Genomic DNA, 11,492 nt, shown 5'->3' with positions numbered 1-11,492 from the left:
AACATCAATGATGAGAGAGAATCATTGATTGGCTGCCTCCTGCACACCCCTACTAGGAATTGAGCCCCAAACCTGGGCATGTGCCCTGACCAAGGAAGCAAACCATGATCTCATGGCTCATAGGTCAATGCTCAACCACTGAACCACCCGGGCTGGGCCTGAGCTTTTCTTTTCAAATGTAGATACTTTACCTTTTTCCAATGCTAAAGTTATTAATTATTCACACCTTAAAAGTGGTAGAGGGCAAAAAATGGGAATCATTTTGGAGATGGAAGTATGGTTTGAGTCTTTCAGTGTTACTATCAGTAGGTTGCTACCCATCTCTATGTGGATGACAAAGCCATAGGCCTACATGTCAAGTTCCTGAGGTACTTGGGATACTTCTTGGGTTTCCTTATCCAAATGTGAGAGGACCATTAAATCTAGTGATGCTGATTAGAGACATGGCCAGGCTGAGCAGATAGCTTAAATTGTCATTTATAAGTGCCTGGGATCATAAAAAATAGGCTAGGAAGAAGATTAAGAGAAAGACATGAGGTTGTGTTAAATGAAATGAAATTATTTGGTATTTGATGAAATCAGCTTAATTTTTTGTGTACATGAGTATGCTCGTATATGTATGTGACAATAGGAATATTCAGCACAAATGAGAACTTATGAAATGATTTAAAATGATTTCATACCACATATTTGCTGAAAGTTCTGATGAGTGTTGAAATGGCTCAATATGGACAAATAGAGCTCACATTCTATTGAACTTGAACCCTGGGTTCTGATATGATTGAATCTCCCAAAATAAACAAACCTTAGAGTTATGACATGAGTGAGCCAATATGAATGTGTCATGAATTATTTGTCTGTTCTTTAGTTTAATGTCTGACCTGTGGATTAGAAGTCCAGCTGCCTCAAAACATAAAAGATCACTTTATGTGAATTAATGGGGCAGAGGTTGATAGAAGAATTTATTTTCTTTTCTCAACACTTGAGAAAGAAAAAGGGCAGGCATTCTCCCCTTTGGAAATCCATTGCTTCAAGTGTAAAAGCAGTAATGGAGGTGCTTATGGGCAAAACCAAGTATCAAAAGTATAGATTTATCTACACTAGTTTTCCCTCAAATATAAAAATAAGTTTTTATAGGGACAGAAGAGTATTAAGCCTTGATGGTTGAAATACAACTGCTTTTATGACATAGAAAACATTTTTTTTCTATCAAAATTCATTTTAAACTCAGAGGTAGTAGGTCTGGGGGATGGGTAGAGTGGGAAGAGAACAAACAGAAATGCTTTTTAGGCTAAAAATTGAAGAAAGGGTAAATTAAGCCTCCTTGAACATAAAATATGAGTTTAGACTTTGAGTTGATCAACCTGTTAACTTAAAAATAAAAAGCCAAAGTAAGAGGCAAAAAGAGTTTATTTGAGATCACAGAATTGCAATCTGGGGACACAGATTCAGGCAGAAACCCAAATCGTGTCCTGATTATGGGGTACAGCAAAGGCTTTTAATGAGAAAAGGAAGGGAAATAATTGCATAAATAGAAGAAAGGAATTTTGATTGGTATGAACAAGCTGGGTTCCTCTTCAGCTATGCATGGCTGGTTAATCATTCTCAAGAATACCCATAATTCAAGGGCATGTACCTTGGTTGCGAGCACATCCCAAGTAGGGGGTGTGCAAGAGGCAGCTGATCGATGTTTCTCTCTCATCGATGTTTCTGGCTCTCTCTCCCTCTCCCTTCCTCTCTGTAAAAACTCAATAAAATATATTAAAAAAAATACCCATAATCATCAGTCCCTGTGATCAGAATGTATGCTTTCCTGTTAGCTTTGTCAACAGTTGTTTTTTGCTGTTTGTTTGTTTTTGTAAGACAACGTATTTTTGTCCAGTTCAAAGGTTATTTTTCCCCCTTCAAACATTCCAAAGGTTCAAGGAGTAAGATGTACAAGTCCTTCCCCTGGAATGGCTGCTCTGGCTCTACTTTAAAATGGCTCCACTTATGTGCACTTTTCACATACCTAACTACCTAAATATTCCTTTACATGAGAGAATCAATTCCTTCTCATATGTTTAAATATAAATTAAATTTGTATGTGGTTATCTATAAATTTATATTTTGTGCTTCAACAAAAATAAGCTATTATACCATTGAAGCAAATATTCCAAATGCAGTCATAAAGCCACTTTGTATTCCTATAAATCTTTATAGTGTATAAGTCATTTTATATATGTTTGTACTACAACTGCATATCAACCCTATGAGGTGCTACTTGTGTTTAATTTAAGGTTCTGAGAGGTTTTAAAACTTAACCAAAGGCAAAGAACAGGTAAAGAATCAGAAGTAAGATTGAACCCAGGTGGTCTATCTCTAAATTGCATTTTAAAAATTATATAATGTTGCTCAAAAGCATAAAATGAAAGTGAGGGAAAAGAAAGGTTTACCTAAAAATAGAATTACTATTACATGAATGTGAAAATCCAGTGGAATGTTTACTAATGTACTATATTTGCATTAGGTGAGGGGTAAAACCATTTCTTTATTGCTTAATCTGATCAATCTATTATAATGATAAGAAAAACATTAAGGTTGAAGTGAATTCTAAAAAATTTACAGATTCTATAAATCACACAATCATTTAGTTGAGACCATAAAATCTCATTCTTTTGGAAAAGTCTTCTTGTACTCTTATCTATAGTCAGAATATAAGAATAACTTCTGAGTAATTGTTCATTTATATATCTGGTGGTTAAAAGGCTATATCTGATAAAATAGAAAATCAATATGTTATAAAATGAAATAAGTAAAAAGACTATGAGATATTAGTTTTTTTCCTGATTTTTAGTGGATATGGATGTTAAAATATATCATGAACATCCTGTTAGCAGTTGTTATGCTGTAGTTCCTTTCCAGCTCAAAAGAAAATGCCCCAGGGTAAAGAAACAAAGTTTTAATGAACATCATTATATCTTGGCATTTTTGCATATTTGAAAGTCAGATATTCTTCGAAGACATTTACAAGGATTGGGACATATTTAGAGATCAGAATTTTGTTTTTGAAGGAAACTTTTGTATAGTGATATTACATACAGGTATAGGAGTGGGCAAAAGTAGGTTTATAGTTGTGAGTATGTGAAACAGTTTATTCTTGTATTATTATTATTAATTATTGTATTATTTATTTTTATTATAACTGCAAGCCTACTTTTACCCATCCCTGTATTTTAAAACCATATTTAGTAAATTTTAAAGTAAATTTAATTTTCATTTTAAAAATGCATTCAAGTATGTTCTTGAGAGATTTAAGCAGCACACCATAACTTCATGTTATAAGCCTTAATCTAGTTATTATTGGTATCTGATTGAACAATATGTAACATTGTTATATATAATAGCATTAGGTAAGGTTTAAGGGGCACGCACTGTCTTGAATACTTTTTATGCATTTTTTGGTATTTTCACAATTCTGGGGAGTCATTAATATTCTCATGTTATGGATGAGGAAATTGAAGCACAGAGGCGTTAGATAAATTGCCCTACATCACAGACCTGGTGAGTGGTGCAATGGATCCTCAGGCTCAGTATATACAGCTCCAAAACCCGTGTTTTTAACCTCTATGCAATGTTTTCAAAGCAGATATAGTTTGCTTTTCCATTTTCTCTCTTTTTCCCCCCACATTATTTTAAAAAATTAATTTTAGCCCCAGCTGCTTTGGCTCAGTGGATAGAGCATCGGCATGTGGACTGAAGGGTCCGGGTTCGATTCCGCTCAAGGGCACTTACCTCCGTTGCCATGCAGGAGGCAACCAATCGATGTCTCTCTCTCGCATGGACGTTTTCTCTCTCTGTGTGTCTCTCTCCCTCCCTTTTACTCTTTCTAAAAATCAATGGAAAAATATCCTCAGGTGAGAATTAACAAAAAAAAAACCTACATTGGTTAATAACATTATGTACATTTTAGGTACAGAACATTCTAACTATCTGTATTCACTGTAGCGTGTTCACCGCCAAAAGTCTAGTTTCCGTCTGCCCCCATTTCCCCTTTTAATGAGTCTTTGTAGATGGCGGTAAGAGTGCCAGCTCTGGCTATTGTCGATCCGGCTTAAACCCCAGACTAGTATTTGGCTCATCACTTAGCTTTTCTGTGCCTGAGTTCCTTCATTGACGAAATGGAGATACAATAGTGTCTACCTCATAGGATCATGGCTGGGATAAAGGCAGATATTATACGTAAAGCATTTGGAACAGTGCCTGGCAGATACAGCAAGCTTCTAGTGAATGCTAGCATCAGTTTTTCCTCTGCCTCTTCCCCCTCCTTTATTATTACTGATATTTTTTTAAAATATATTTTATTGATTTTTTACAGAGAGGAAGGGAGAGGGATAGAGTTAGAAACATCGATGAGAGAGAAACATCGATCAGCTGCCTCTGCACACTCCCCACTGGGGATGTGCCAGCAACCAAGGTACATGCCCTTGACTGGAATCGAACCCGGGACCCTTCAGTCTGCAGGGCGATGCTCTATCCACTGAGCCAAACTGGTTAGGACATTACTATTATTATTACCATTGTCATTACTGCTTCCATGTCTCCTTCTTGGAACTCCTGCTTTCTTCATTCCCCCAGGTGCTGTTTTGCATTTTAGTTAAGGATTTCCCACTTAGATATTTTCTGTTCTTGACTTATGGTGGTGTTGCCCCTCTATGATTAAAGCAGTGACAACAAAATAACATTTATAAGAGGCTGTCTTAAATTTCGCTAAGATTTCGGTGTAAATCTTATGTTAAGAAAAATATCTTCTAGGTAAATTTGTATTTACAATTGGAACCTACCAAAGAAGGCAGAAAAGAAACTTTGAAATTTGCAAACAACACTGATAACTGCACTTCAATGTCCAATAGCCACTAAAAACCTAGCGCAAGAAAGGGGTGTTTCTTCCAGTGGAAAGTATTTATGTATCTATCTGAGTATATAGAATATGAACATATGTAGAATTAAAATATCTCATGGGTGTAGTCACAGTTTCTGGGATATATTTTATATTGAGAAGGGCATGATTTGCAGGAAGATGAACCTTTATGAACTTTTATGCACCACATATTATATTAAACTATTTAAAGTAAATATTGTTAAAACCTCAAGGATAAATTGTTACAAAACAAAAATCATAGTGGAAGAGACACCTTTCAGTTCATTAGAAAAAAATAAAGAATATGATGTATACCTTAAAGATATCCATGTTATTTTCAGCTATCTATTATTTTATTTATTTATTATTTTTTTAATATATTTTATTGATTTTTTACAGAGAAGAAGAAAGAGATAGAGAGTCAGAAACATCGATGAGAGAGAAACATCGATCAGCCGCCTCCTGCACATCCCCCACCGGGTATGTGCCCGCAACCCAGGCACATGCCCTTGACCGGAAGCGAACCTGGGACCTTCCAGTCCACAGGCCGACGCTCTATCCACTGAACCAAACCGGTTTTGGCATATCTATTATTTTAAATACAGTGATTGCCTATTTGGTGATAAAGAAAACTTCAGTAGATTCCAGAGTAGGGATTATGCAATTAATATTCTATGATCTCAATACAGTAAAGCCAGATATGAGTACCAAAAAGATAAGCAATAAAAATATCTAGTTACTTGGAAATTAAACTATATTCTATGCATAGTGGTTGGGGTAAAGAAGAAATGAAAACTAGAATTCCAGACTATTTAGAAAGCAACAATAAAGACAACTTTACTTGTAAAAATTTAATGGGAAGTTGTCAAAGCTGTACTCATGAAAATTCTTAGCAGTAAAATATTTCCTTGTTAAATGAGAAAGAATAAAAACAAACTAAGCATTCTCTAAGTTTAGCATAAGTTAAGCATAACTTAATAGTCTCTAAGAAAAGTAACAAAATAACCAAAGTAAAGCAGAATGAAAAAATTAATAAAGATGAAAGCCACAACTGAATGAATTAGAAAACTATAGGTTTAGGAAATAAATCCAAGAGGTAATTCTTTGAAAAGAGAAATTTCTAGTTATTTTAATTTAAAAAGAGGTTACATGAAAATTTACAAAATTAGTAATGAGAACAGTAATACATCCCCAGATACTATAGCCACATGCTCCATGTGCAGTTAAGACCCATCACTAAAGCATCAAGTGGGTAACAAGAGTTTATTTTTGAGAGGCAGCCAGACAAGAAGATAGGGAGAAAGCCCAAATCCTACCCAAATCCATCTCTCCAAACAAAGGCCTGAAACACCTTTAAAGAATAAGGTGAGGAGGGGTTATACATATTAATTAATTCTAATTCGGGAGGAGTTATGTTTAGTCATTAATTCTAATTCCGGTGATCTGATTGGATAGCCGTCTAAGGTAAGGAACATGAAAGAGGTAGGAGTCATTTCAGTCTCGCGGAGTTTGATTGGTTCTGGGTGTTCAAGTTCTGGTCATGTCTTGGTCCTTGGGTTTGGGGGTGGGGTGGGTGGGAGTCAGCAAGGTTTCGATTCCAGGTGCAGGTGGAAGTCAGAGTTCTCCCCTCTGCACATGCTTGGTCTGCATGATTTGCGGATTTGGTCTGTTGTTCCTGAAAAGCAACTCAGTACCTTGTTAGAAACAGGATACTGAGGAGCTGGTTTTGCATTAGAATACTAAAGATTTTTTTAAGGGTAATACACAACAAACTAATACTTCAAAATGTAAAAAATGTATTAGGTAAAGTATTTTTTTAAATGTGACATGAGAGCCCTAACCGGCTTGGCTCAGTAGATAGAGCGTCAGCCTGTGGACTGAAGAGTCCCAGGTTTGATTCCGGTCAAGGGCATGTACCTTGGTTGCAAGCACATCCCCAGTAGGGGGTGTGCAGGAGGCAACTGATCATCGATGTGTCTCTCTCATCGATGTTTCTAACTCTCTATCCCTCTCCCTTCCTCTCTGTAAAAAATTAATAAAATATATTTTTAAAAATGTGACATGAGAATAGATAATGTCATGAATTGAACAGAAAGCCTAGAAACAGAGCTCTATAAGAAATTGGAATGTAATATATGTGATAATTCAAACTAATGGGAAAAAGATAGATTCATCAATATATGGTATTGGGACACTGCTGACTCTAATAAAAATTAAGTTAAGGCCCTAGCCAGTGTGGCTCAGTTCATTGAGCATTGTCTCATGTACTGAGGGGTCACTGGTTCAATTCCCTGGTTGTACCCCCAAAGTGGGTGTGCAGGAGGCAGCCAATCCATGTTTTGATGGTTCTTTCTCATCAGTGTTTCTCTGTCTCCCTCTTCTTTCCTCTCTTTCTCTATTAAAAAAAATTAAGTCCTTGCATCACACGAGAATAAATTCAAGGTCAAGTATATATTCAACTAGAACAACACAAATGTGCTAGAAGAAAATATAAGTGAATATTTATATAATCAGAGGTTGAAGAAAGTCTTCCTGAGCAGACACCAAAGCCAGATACTTTATGGGAAACCACTGGTAGATTTACTACAAAAGAAGTAAACTTCATATATTAATAACTACTATAGATAAAATTAAAATACAAATCACATACTTGGAAAAATTACAACATGTATGATATGGGATTAATAATTCTTTGTAAAAATATAATTCCTGTCTACAGAAAAGCTCCAAGAATAATACATAGAATTCCTGTATATCCTTCACCCAAATACCCTAAATGTTAATATTTTCTGTATTTGTTTATTTGCTTTATTCTCACTCCTCGTCTTCTCCATCCACTCTCCACCCAAGTTCATTTTCTTTTTTTCTTCCTCTGTTTCTCTGTGTACACACACACACACACACACACACACACACACTCCTATTTTTTTTGAACTGTTAGAGAGTGGCTTGCAAGCCTGATTCTTCTTTCCCTCTAAATATGTAAGTGTAGATTTCCTAAAAATAAGGAATTCTCTTACATAATCTAAGGACATTTATCAAAATTAGTAACTTGACATTATCTAATATACATTATCTAATATACAGACATTATTGAAATTTTGACAGTTGTCTTAATAATGTCCTTAATAATGACAGTTGTCTTAATAATATTTCTTTGTAGCAAAAGAAAATGTAACATTATGTGGTGTGCTCAATTATAATGTTTCTTTGGTCTTCTTTTATCTGGGAAATTTCCTAACCTCCTATTTGTATTCACATTGACATTTTTGAAGTGTACAAACCTGTAATTTTGTAGACTGTCCCTCAATTTGGGCTTATCTGCTGTTTCCCATTATTGTTTCAGGTTAAGCATTTTTGGCAGAAATACCACAGAAGCAATTCTGAATTCTTAGGATATAATTTCAGGAGGGCACATGCTGCTGCTTAGTCCCATTACTAACAACGTTCACTTGCATCATTTTGTGAAGGTGGTGTCTGCAAGGTTTCTCCACTCTGAAGTAACTAACAAGCATTTTATGGGGATACACTTTGAGACTGTGTAAATAACTTGTTTAGAACTGACAGTTGGAGACGCTTTAATACTGAAGACTGGGTAGATGATAAATTATGGCGTTGTAGGGGGAAAGAAAACTTCCTTTACCTACCAAGGTTCTTTTGGCCGGTCTAATAATTAAATTTACTTGAGGCAGATTAATGAGAAAATAACCAAATTTAATTGCATATGTGTCTCTGGGTAACCTTATACGCATGAGAGAGTCAGAGACCCCACATAAATGAGAGGTTCAGAAACAGAAAAGAAAAATTCTAAGCTAAGAGTGAGGTAAGGCACCTTGGGGCTTCAGAGGGGAGGAAGATAAGAAGAGCAGATGTTAGGTAATTAGAAGTTTGCCCTGTCCTATAGATAGGTCAGAAAAACTTATTTCTGGCCCTAGCTGGTGTTGCTCAGTTGGTTGGAGCATCGTCCTGTAAACCAAAAGGTTGCTGATTGGATTCCAAGTTTGGGTGTTAACAGAGGGGAGAGGTCCTCATCTCTCCCAGTGGCTTGTGGGGGGTGGGGTGGATTTCTTGCAATATCCAGAGAAAATATTTTTCTGAGACTTGCATGGGAGGATGCAATAACGCTGAAAGCTTTATTTCTGTGGAATCAAACCACTGAATTTCCAAAGTTTCATTTCCCTTTGTCCCACCATAGAAGTGTAGCTGGGGCTTTGGTGGAGCTAAAGTGAGAACCAGTGTCCAGAGTTTCCATTCATGCCTGCACAGGCCAGGCCAGCATCATGCTGGCTTAATCTGTGTTCCCCGCTGCAGCCCCTCAGGCCATTGCATGAGGGCTACACAGGGACACGTGGCTCTGGAGGAAACATGGGCGAATGCAAGGAAGGCGAGAGCAAGCCAAGAGCCCAAAAGCTCCGTTGTATTCCCAAATGTTCACATGCTTGCAGTGGCCACACCCATCTGGCCAATGATCTTTGTTCCCAGGTGTGACAGAGAGACAAGTACCTTCCCTGTGCCACCCCAACTTTACTGGACTTGTGTCTTCCTTCCCTTTGTTGGATCCCTTCCCCCACTGTTTTGCAGGAAATAGGCCGGGTTTTCCTTGGGGAGTGTGAAGTTGCAGTTTCCAGGTGAAGCTGCCCAAACGGCATACCTGTAGTGTCTGGCCTTCCCTTTTCTCCTTTCCCACTATTAGTAATTAGCTAATTACAATGGTATGTATCAGTGGCACATACCTGTGTTGCAGGTTCAATGCCCAGTTGGGGTGCCTAAAGGCAGAACCCCGATTGCCTTCTGCTCAAAATAATCCACATGCCAAAGTGGCACATCTTGAGGAGGTCTATTCTGAACCCCTTCAGTATATAACAATATACAGTAAAAAAATAGTCATTTAAAATAATGTAAAAGAATGTTTTGAGTGTAAAAAGATGTTTATTATGTATTTTTAAGTGAAAATGAAAGCCGATTACAATGTAGAGGTACACGATTGCCCTATAATTTACCAGCAGATTTTGAAACATACTAGCACAAAGGAAGTTTATTACGAGTACTTTCAGGTTCCACCCCTGTCTTTGGGAAAGGCAGGAAACCCGACTGGGCAGAGGGGGAAGTTGGTCTGTGGTGTGGCCACAGCAAGCAGTCATCTCAGCTCATGGTGATGGCTGTTCCTAGTTGTCCTGCACGGAGGAAGGGGATAAAGCAGAGGAAAAGGGGAGCCTTTAAAAAAACCACACAGCAATAAGTCACTGTAGGTGCCTCTCCTCAGCCAAGGATATTCCTGACGAGGACTGAAAGCTGACAGTCACAGCCTTTCCATCACTTTGGGGGATAAATTGTTTTGTCCCGAAAGGGGTACCTGGGTGGCACAACATAGCATTCATGAGGTGTGACGCAATGTACTGATGTAATTACTAATTATTTCTGTTTCTTTTTTTTGCCTTTTATATGTTCTACCAAAAACAAAACAAAACAAAAACAAACAAGAAAAATCACACACTGAGTTATAATACTTATAATTAGAAACAAATCAATGATTTGTGTGTGTTTTTTTTTCAAAGAGAAAATTGCTGCACTGCTTGGAAAAGAAATGCTTGTGGCTCTGGACTTGAATGTTTCTTTAGAGGTAGAATGGCGTAGTGAGCCCTGCTGCTGCATGAAACTGATTTCAGATCCTTATGCCTTAGTCCTTATATTCCAGAGTTTCAGATTCCTCATTTGTAGTGGGGAGAGGAGTGGAGATTCGGGGTGGAGAGCTGACAGATATCTTGGAGGAATGTTGTGAATGTGACAATTAGAGATAATATTGCTAAAGTGCCTGCCACATAATAAAACCTAAATAAATGATAGCCATTATTTGTTTATTTATATAGATTACATGTTTTAAGTCTTCTGATTTTGATATTTGTTTAAAAATATTACCTATGCATTTGATGTCTTTCCAGAAGTTATCTTTCCATTAAAGGCTAGCACAGTTAAAAACTAGATTTTTTTTCCAAAAGTATTCAATTTTAGACTCTCTCAGGAATAGAGGCATTCTCTGAGTATTTGTTTAACCCTTTATTTTCAATTAAATGTTCATTTATCAAACAAATGCACCGAGAGCAAGGGAAAAACAATAGATTGTGTTTTGTCATCTATACAACTCTCTAGATTTAAAGGTATATAATTTTTCTTAGTTTTGTTCAATACTACACTTGGTTTAAAAATGTTCCTTTAATACCATGTTTTAGGCATTATAGTATAATCAACCATCTGTACAAAATTTAAAGCTTCATGACTACTTATTGAAAAATTTGTAAGAAAGCACAATGTGGTCAAATGAAAATGATTTGAATGCAGCTTTGGTCTACTGGGCAATATTAATTGCAATTAAAGCTTAGAAAATTTAAATGTGATTTTTGTGTCATGCGTTCCTCGCCACCCTTGTTACTTCTTTGAAAATTGTAGCCTACTTTTTATTCTACAAATTATTTTCCCTTTAATGCATTTAATTCTCCCTTTAAATCATTGACTTGAGCTGATGAAAAAATACAATAAAATTTTATATTGGTTTCACTTCATCGCTCTATTTATCTGATACACACTCAATAATGCT

Source organism: Myotis davidii, unplaced genomic scaffold (genome assembly GCF_000327345.1).
Source record: "Myotis davidii unplaced genomic scaffold, ASM32734v1 scaffold1416, whole genome shotgun sequence".
Taxonomy (NCBI): Eukaryota; Metazoa; Chordata; class Mammalia; order Chiroptera; family Vespertilionidae; genus Myotis; species Myotis davidii.
Note: the sequence above shows the minus strand (reverse complement) of the source record.